Here is a 9,817-nt window from a genome sequence, read left to right on the forward strand (position 1 = left end):
TTTCTCATATAATCTAGTAATTGAAAACACGATCGTATACAAGTTTAGCCCAAATTTTCCCACTCATACTCTCGACTCTCCAATGGTGTACACATTAACAATGTTTTCTAGTTTGAACCCAACCATGATCATTTAAAACCGAATCAAATTATATAATTCAGTTTTCGGTTGAAACCAAATTGGGTTGTATATTCATTTTCAAACTCAATAAACCGAATCAGTAATTCAGTATTCAAACTAGGTTATTGACCCGTGTATGACACGGGTGGAATATAGTAATCGTTAAGTAAACACATATATAATTTCAAAGGACAAGATATTTCTTAATATGTTCCTTGAAAAGGTAACATGATATATAATTGCAATTCATAGTTATATGCATCATACAAATACATTCATAGGCATATCATATATATATAAACACACATACACATACGTACAGTCACATAAATTCAAGTCTTCAATCCTAGTTCAGGATGATAAGTTTGCCATATAATGAAAAGAAACAAAGATAACTTACAAGTTAAAAATAATGACACAACAGAAGCATAAATTACTTTATGAACATAAAACATTACAACTAAAACGCATCCATGTCCTCTTGGCAGGAACAGACAACATTAAGAACGCAAAGACAAATGGTTATATTTTGTATTTTTGCATGACTTACTATCATCATATTATTCTCCACATAAGAGGTAACAAAGATAATAAAAAGCAAACAGGACGGGGTCACTCACCGGACCATTGGTGCACAAACGTATCAAAATTTCTAAAACCAATAAACCAAATGCAAATAGTTGTAGAAATTTGTGTATGCTGCTCAGATTCAGTATAACATTGATAACCATCCTTTACCAAAATTATTTATGTGCACAAATGCACATTAGTTGATGTTGTGCTGCATGATCAACCATGCTTAATTAGGATAGGTTTTCATGCAATCTCACACTTTTTCATTGAACAATACTTTCATATCTCGCGACCCGGTTTGTGAATGTAACTTCTCGTTCAAATATTAAATTGTTTTAAATACTTATCGTCTGGATTAAAATATATATATATATATATATATATATATATATATATATATATATATAAGAGAGTAAAATATGAATAATAACAATAAAGTTACATATTTTAGCTCAAACGAATTTTGACCTATTACCCAGCCCACCCTTTGCCATCCAAGAATTAACATTTCAACACGTAAATAAACAGAAGAGATGGCCGATTGAATGTGGAAGTTGGAAGGTACGTCGGCAATTAGGTTTATTAGGGTTATACGACATATTTCAATGTATTCAATGTAGGTGTATAAACAGGTAATTAAAACATTACTAAAAATGTGTTACATTTAATGGTAAATATTCCTTTTATTATTGAGTTATTTTATTGATAAGAAATTCTATAATGACTTGTTATTTATGAAAAATAGAAAAATGAACCAATAAAAAGGGACTAGAATGTATTACTTTAATAATATATATAGAATATAGATATAGATATATAATTTTCTCTCTCACTTTATCACAAATACAAGTATTGACTAGAATGAAAATAAAACAGAAAAAGAATACTAATAAATTAATAATAATAATAATAATAATAATACAAAGAGTGATGCCAAACGAACCCTCTCCTACTCATTTTTACTAAGCATACATTCTCCCTCAAGTTATAGATTAATACGATCCAAACATTTATTGTTTCTTTTATGTCATTTTGTTATCTTTTATTATTTTTATTTTCAAAGCACATGATTCAATATTTTTTTTTGTTCACCGTTTTTTTATATTTTTTAAAATGATTTTTTATTTTTTAAAATAACAAAAAGACATTTTGTTACTTAAAATTAACGTTTTTTATTATTTAAAAATAAGTTTTTTTTTCTATAACTGTTTTAATTTTTTAGTGAGTGTTTTTTTAAATAGTTTAAGAGATAGTTTGCAATTTTAATACAAAATTTATATTGTTTGTTAATTAAAAAAAAGAAATATAAACAAATTTTATAAATTGAGAATAAAATATCTAATGTTATGTGATATTTAAGATTTTAACATAGAAATAGTGTGTATTAAAAATTCATGAGAGTTGGTATGACAAATAAGAGAGGTGAGTATATTTAGCCTAAGGCTGAGGGGTGTGGGCCGCTAACCGGGGCGCTAGAGCCCCTCCGCTCGCGCCCCGGGGCGCTAACCCCACACCACCGGGGCGCGAGCAGGGCGCGAGCGCAGAAATCCAGGCAGGCGTGAGGCTGGTCGCGGGAGAAGAGAGAGAAAATGGACGTTGGGAAGGTAAAAAGAGCCGTTGGGAAGGGATTAAATTAAAAAAAAAATATTTTTTCCCTAAATAATACCCCATTTCATCTATAAAATACCTCATTTCACCCATATCAATCACCACAACTTCAAAATAAAACCCAAAATCAACCCATCTTCCCAACTTTTTTTTTAAAAAAAATGTCGTCGTACTCGTCTGATTCCGACTCCTCCGAAGAGGATGATTTGCTTCTTCATGTAGGGGGAGTTTTGACCGCAACCGTGGTCAATCTCTTGCAAAATCAAGCCCATCAACCTCGAGTCCCGAGGGTTAGAGCACCACCTCGTGATCGTGATCGATCGGGTGCTAACGATACTTTGATTAGGCATTATTTTAGCCCTCAACCGGTATATGAGGAGTCGGATTTTCGAACTCGTTTCCGAATGAGCAGACAATTGTTCATGCGTATAGCAAGTGATTTAGAGGCACGGTATCCCTTTTTTCAACAAAGGGAGGATGCTAGGGGTCTCCCCGGTTTCACCCCTCTTCAAAAATGCACGGCTGCTATCCGTCAATTAGCGTACGGCATCTCGTCGGACGCTTTGGATGAGTATTTACAGATGTCGAAAAGGGTTGCACGTGAATCCCTTCATTTTTTCTGCCAAGGTAAAAAACATTAATTTTACTTTTTATTAAATATTTATTACATTTTGTAATATATATTATATGTTTATAGATTATTTTATATACGTAGGAGTCATATCGATTTACGCTCGGAGATATCTGCGTAAACCTACAATGTATGACATCCAACGCATATATGAGGTGCACGCAGAAAAACATGGTTTTCCTGGGATGCTAGGTAGCATCGATTGTACGCATGTTGGATGGGCTATGTGTCCAACGGCCTGGCGAGGTCAGTTCCACCGTGGTGATCATGAAGGGCCGACCCTTATACTTGAGGCGGCGGTGTCACAAGATCTTTGGTTTTGGCATGCTTTTTTTGGTGTTGCTGGGTCAAATAACGACCTTAATGTTATCGATCAGTCACATTTGATCAACGACCTTATCGACGGGGTTGAACCACCTCAATCTTTTGTTGCAAATGGAGAACTCTTCAAGTACGGGTACTATCTGGTCGATGGTATTTACAACGAATGGGCTTTGTTAGTTCAAGCTTTTACAGATCCAATCGCCGACAAACGGAAGTGTTTTACGAAGAAGCAAGAGTCTGCTAGAAAAGATATTGAAAGAGCTTTTGGAGCTCTGAAAAAACAATATTATGTTCTGGCGAACCCGATACGTTATTGGACTCGGGAGAGGATACCGGACGTCGTCTACACGTGTCTGATCCTACACAACATGACGTTAGAAGACGAGGGCAAAGCTATCTGCCAAAACTACCAAGGTGACATTCCGCCACAACCATTCACAATCAGTGATCAACAAAGACTTCATAACATAGCAAATATCAAGAGCCGTGACATACACGGGGATCTTCGACATGAGTTGGTTGAACATTTGTGGGCGAGGCGACCCGATGATCTTGTATTAGATTAGTGTTATTATTAAGTATTATTGTTTGTTTAATTTTTAGTATGTTTTTTTTGTAATTTGAATTTTAAAAAAATGTGTGTTTTTTTAAATAATTTATGAGTTTTTTTAATAATACGTTTTTTTAATACATTTATAAAAAAATAAAAAAAAATTCGCTGGAGCCCCTGCTGGAGCCCCTCCACACCAGGGCCAGGGGCTCCAACGGGGGCTCCAACACACCCCTTATCCAGTTTCTCTCTCTGCCACACGTCATAATATTATTGGCTGGAGCCCCCACTGGAGCCCCCATTAGAGCCCCCCAAAGCTAAGGGGTGTGGGGGGCTCTAATGGGGGCTCCAGTGGGGGCTCCAGCCAATAATATTATGACGTGTGGCAGAGAGAGAAACTGGATAAGGGGTGTGTTGGAGCCCCCGTTGGAGCCCCTGGCCCTGGTGTGGAAGGGCTCCAGCAGGGGCTCCAGCGAATTTTTTTTTATTTTTTTATAAATACATTCAAACAACGTATTATTAAAAAAACCTATAAATTATTAAAAAAACACACATTTTTTTTAAAATTCAAATTACAAAAAAAACATATTAAAAATTAAACAAACAATAATACTTAATAATAACACTAATCTAATACAAGATCATCGGGTCGCCTCGCCCACAAATGTTCAACCAACTCATGTCGAAGATCCCCGTGTATGTCACGGCTCTTGATATTTGCTATGTTATGAAGTCTTTGTTGATCACTGATTGTGGATGGTTGTGGCGGAATGTCACCTTGGTAGTTTTGGCAGATAGCTTTGCCCTCGTCTTCTAACGTCATGTTGTGTAGGATCAGACACGTGTAGACGACGTCCGTTATCCTCTCCCGAGTCAAATAACGTATCGGGTTCGCCAGAACATAATATTGTTTTTTCAGAGCTCCAAAAGCTCTTTCAATATCTTTTCTAGCAGACTCTTGCTTCTTCGTAAAACACTTCCGTTTGTCGGCGATTGGATCTGTAAAAGCTTGAACTAACAAAGCCCATTCGTTGTAAATACCATCGACCAGATAGTACCCGTACTTGAAGAGTTCTCCATTTGCAACAAAAGATTGAGGTGGTTCAACCCCGTCGATAAGGTCGTTGATCAAATGTGACTGATCGATAACATTAAGGTCGTTATTTGACCCAGCAACACCAAAAAAAGCATGCCAAAACCAAAGATCCTGTGACACCGCCGCCTCAAGTATAAGGGTCGGCCCTTCATGATCACCACGGTGGAACTGACCTCGCCAGGCCGTTGGACACATAGCCCATCCAACATGCGTACAATCGATGCTACCTAGCATCCCAGGAAAACCATGTTTTTCTGCGTGCACCTCATATATGCGTTGGATGTCATACATTGTAGGTTTACGCAGATATCTCCGAGCGTAAGTCGATATGACTCCTACGTATATAAAATAATCTATAAACATATAATATATATTACAAAATGTAATAAATATTTAATAAAAAGTAAAATTAATGTTTTTTACCTTGGCAGAAAAAATGAAGGGATTCACGTGCTACCCTTTTCGACATCTGTAAATACTCATCCAAAGCGTCCGACGAGATGCCGTACGCTAATTGACGGATAGCAGCAGTGCATTTTTGAAGAGGGGTAAAACCGGGGAGACCCCTAGCATCCTCCCTTTGTTGAAAAAAGGGATACCGTGCCTCTAAATCACTTGTTATACGCATGAACAATTGTCTGCTCATTCGGAAACGAGTTCGAAAATCCGACTCATCATATACCGGTTGAGGGCTAAAATAATGCCTAATCAAAGTATCGTTAGCACCCGATCGATCACGATCACGAGGTGGTGCTCTAACCCTCGGGAGTCGAGGTTGATGGGCTTGATTTTGCAAGAGATCGACCACGGTTGCGGTCAAAACTCCCCCTACATGAAGAAGCAAATCATCCTCTTCGGAGGAGTCGGAATCAGACGAGTACGACGACATTATTTAAAAAAAAAAGTTGGGAAGATGGGTTGATTTTGGGTTTTATTTTGAAGTTGTGGTGATTGATATGGGTGAAATGGGGTATTTTATAGATGAAATGGGGTATTATTTAGGTAAAAAATATATTTTTTTTAATTTAACCGGGTCCCAACGGCTCTTTTGCCTTTCCAACGTTCACTTTTCTCTCTCTTCTCCCGCGACCATACTCACGCCTGCCTGGGGGCTCGCGCTCGCGCCCCGTTCGCGCCCCGGTTCACGCCCCGGTGGTGTGGGGTTAGCGCCTGGGGGCGCGAGCGGAGGGGCTCTCACGCCCAGGTTAGCGCCCCACACCCCTCAGCCTAATACAAACTATAATACTATAATGATAACAACAATTATTACAAATTAATAACAATGATAATTTACTTGCGAAAGCAAAGGGAGGGAATCTTAATGATGAATTGGTTGATTTGTTGTCACTTTCATCCCCCATAAATTTCTTTCCTAATTATATGCTCCAAAAAGCAAGGGAAATTTTTTAAACTCTTAAACACCACAACTTCATATATTATAATAACAATATCATATATATTTTTCATCAAATAACTTATATATAATCATGGATATAGTTATAGATAGATATGTTCAAAAGCAACTGATTATATACATTAAGCTATATATATCAAACAGAACTAAGATACTCTTTCAAGTAATCAAGGGAATAAGTTCGGCTTACTAAAGTAAATGTTTCATCTTTTGTTGTAAAAATCTTTCGGTTGTTAGGTTGGAGCAATTTCGCCTTTAATTTGGATCTGAACTGCAACATACAAAGAAATCCGTTAAGAGGCCTGGGAAACACATACCAACAGTCAAGTCAAACTTGTATACATGACCATTATATGCAAGTTTTGGGAAATTAAAAAAACTATTACGAACCAATCAATTTTTTTAATTTCTTTTAATACAACTTATTTCGCATGCTCCGTTGTTTCAATTGACTTTCTATAACTCTAATTGATAGATCGAGTGAAGGTAATTTCAAACTATGTAGGTCATGTTTTCTTCAAACTCTGTAAATTATTTGAAGGCCAGCATGCTCTTTAAAGTGTAACCCGATTCACAATCTATAATCATGTTTTCTTATAACTAGAGTTTAATCGAGCACTAACAATTTCACTGAATGCCCAAAGGAGCATTATTTCACTGAAAGAGTTTGATTGAATCGATCACTTAACCTAATTGCAGTTTTGTCAGCACGTATGTTTTTAGTTCCCTGCACTTCACACGCTTTATACCATTTTGTTATTTGTATTTGATTCAAAACTTATATTTTTTTATTTACCTATATTCTTAAGATTTTTTAATAGGAGAGATACTCAATAGCATGCAACTCTTGTTTGTGGTCTAAGCTTATATCTCTAGCTTGGTCGAATTGATGCAAATTTGATTTCATGTAATTATCTGGTGTTTGTGATAGCTTCCGACTTGTGGAGACGACCCGCGGATGGTTTGTTGTTTGTGTTTATAAAAGTTTAATGTCCCAAAAAAAATACCATGCAACTCTTTTCACATTATAAATGCACGCATTACAAGTAGAGCTAATTCATGAGATCTATCATAATGTAATAGTTAGGAAATAATTTGTTTTGAAAAGAAAAGAATTAGGATGTTGACTATTTTATAAATAATAAAAAAAATAAAGTGGTGAGTGAGACATAAATGTGAGGAGTTGGGCCCATATGTGAAATGAAACAAACTTTGTCATGATATTCATCCAAATGAAATGACATTCTCATTCACATATCATGGAACAAAATATTTATTTACCTTTTAATATGAATTGTAATTTATTAATCTTAACAAGCTAATAAACTATTTCGTAGTGTAGTTAGATTTTATAAACTTGATTGGCTGTAAGTAAACTGTAATCGTTTGACTAATTGTTTTTTTCTTAAGATTATAGATAAATAAGTTGTCTTGTCACGTGACTTCATTTTGTAAACGAGAAATCATATATTAGATGTTATTTATTCTTGAAATTAAGTTGGTGGTTAAGGAAGAAAAAAGTTGTGCTTAGAGTGTTGGAAGTTTGAGTTTCTACATCTTGTGATTATCTAAGAGTTTTATGCTTCATGTTTTTATACGTGGATTAGTACTAGATACAAGATTACTTGAAACCTTTCTACATGGAAGAAAATTCATAGAAAATTTTGCTTATGTTGAAGAGAGAGGAGCCATATATACAATGGTGAAGGCCCTGGATGTGAGAGAATGGATTGTTGAGTGAGAGAATGGATTGTTGGAATGGGTGTGTTAGAGACAACTTGGTATTGGCTAAACTTAAGAACGTTAATTCATCAATGTTTTTTAATAAGGAATTTTACTCGTTAAAACTAGTATGTGAAGATAATATTTACGAAATCACCCAATTTATACATATACGATATCATGTTATTTAACCTAGTTGTATAAACAAAGTTATTATGGAAACTCAATTGATTTATGATTTTCTTTTTATTTTCAAGACTTGACATAATTGAGAAAAACAAATCAATTCGTAGTAATATTGTAAGACAAAAGTGCGGAAGATTGTTATTCGTAGTAATATTGTAAAACAAATCAATTCGTAGTAATCTGAAGGGAAAATTCTATAGGGTGGCAGTTAGACCTGCAATGCTATATGGAACAGATTGTTGGGCCATCAAGAAGGCACAAGTGCGGAAGATGGAGGTAGTAGAAATGAGAATGCTACGTTGGATGTGTGGGCACACAAGGCTAGACAGAATAAGAAACGTTGTGCTTCGCGAGAGATTAGGGGTGGCGAACATAGCAGACAAGATAAGAGAGTGGAGATTGAGATGGTTTGGACATGTAAAGAGAAGACAGACGACGAATACTGTTAGATCCGTAGAAAACATTACTATAGAGGGGAGGAGGGGTAGAGGACGACCGAAATTGACTTGGGATGAGAGGATTAGGCATGATTTGATAGACCTAAACCTCTCCGAGGACATGGTTGAGGATATGAATTCGTGGAGAAGTAGAATTAAAGTTTAAGGATTTTTAGAGAGAATTGAATACCTTAGGGCTTAGACTTAACTTATTTAGGTCACATACCATAATGGTATTTCCCTTACATATTTTATTATTATTATTATTATTAGCTTTTATATTGCGGTTAAACTGTGACCTTATTATTAATATTATTATAATTAGTAGTAGTTTTTTATATAACTGTTAAACTTTGATTTCCTTTTTTTGCTTCATACACATGTTCTTAGAGCCGAGGGTCTCTCTGGAAGCCACCTCTTTATTCCTTTGGATAGAGGTACGGTGTGCCTGCATCCCACCTTCCCCAGACCCTACCTATAGCTCTGCTGTCGGTGGGATTTTACTGGGTATGATTGATTGATTGATTGATTGTAAGACAAAGCAACTAACAAAAGTACATAAGCATGCGATGAGCATAAGTATAGGTTACACATGTGTATAGTGACGCATGGCTTAGGCATGACATGAACTTTGACTCAATTATGTCAGAATGCGGCCAATTGTATGTTTAAGCGTAATATTATCGAAACATTTTCACGTCATGTAGATTTCGGTTTCCTGAGAGCAATTTTGATGCTTTTAGAGATTTGGAATAGTATAAAATACCTTCAATTCAAAGATCTACGACTTTTTTATATTTAACTGTAGCTAAAAATACTAGTTAATAACACAAATTCAATGTAATTCTTTATCACTTCCACTATTAGTTGGTGTACTGGGAAAAGTCCAAGATGAATGGCTAACAAATTAATGTTTTATGTTACACTTGTGTTATTTGGTAATCACAAAGGTTTGGTGTGACACTTGTTTGGTGTTTATTTTTCTCTACCTTTTTTTTTAAGAAAATAGAACTTCACATCTACGTCTGCTAGTGACTAGGTTAGGGAATAAAGAAAATTTTCAAAATAGGCCTAAGTAAGAGAGAGAAACTCCATTTAATCCAAATTTCAAAAATAAATCTCAAAATAATCCAAACCAAAACTCATGCTGCCACCG

This window comes from Bidens hawaiensis, unplaced genomic scaffold, assembly GCF_021521415.1.
Source record: "Bidens hawaiensis isolate Kalapana, Puna unplaced genomic scaffold, B.hawaiensis_p1.1 tig00055847_1, whole genome shotgun sequence".
Taxonomy (NCBI): Eukaryota; Viridiplantae; Streptophyta; class Magnoliopsida; order Asterales; family Asteraceae; genus Bidens; species Bidens hawaiensis.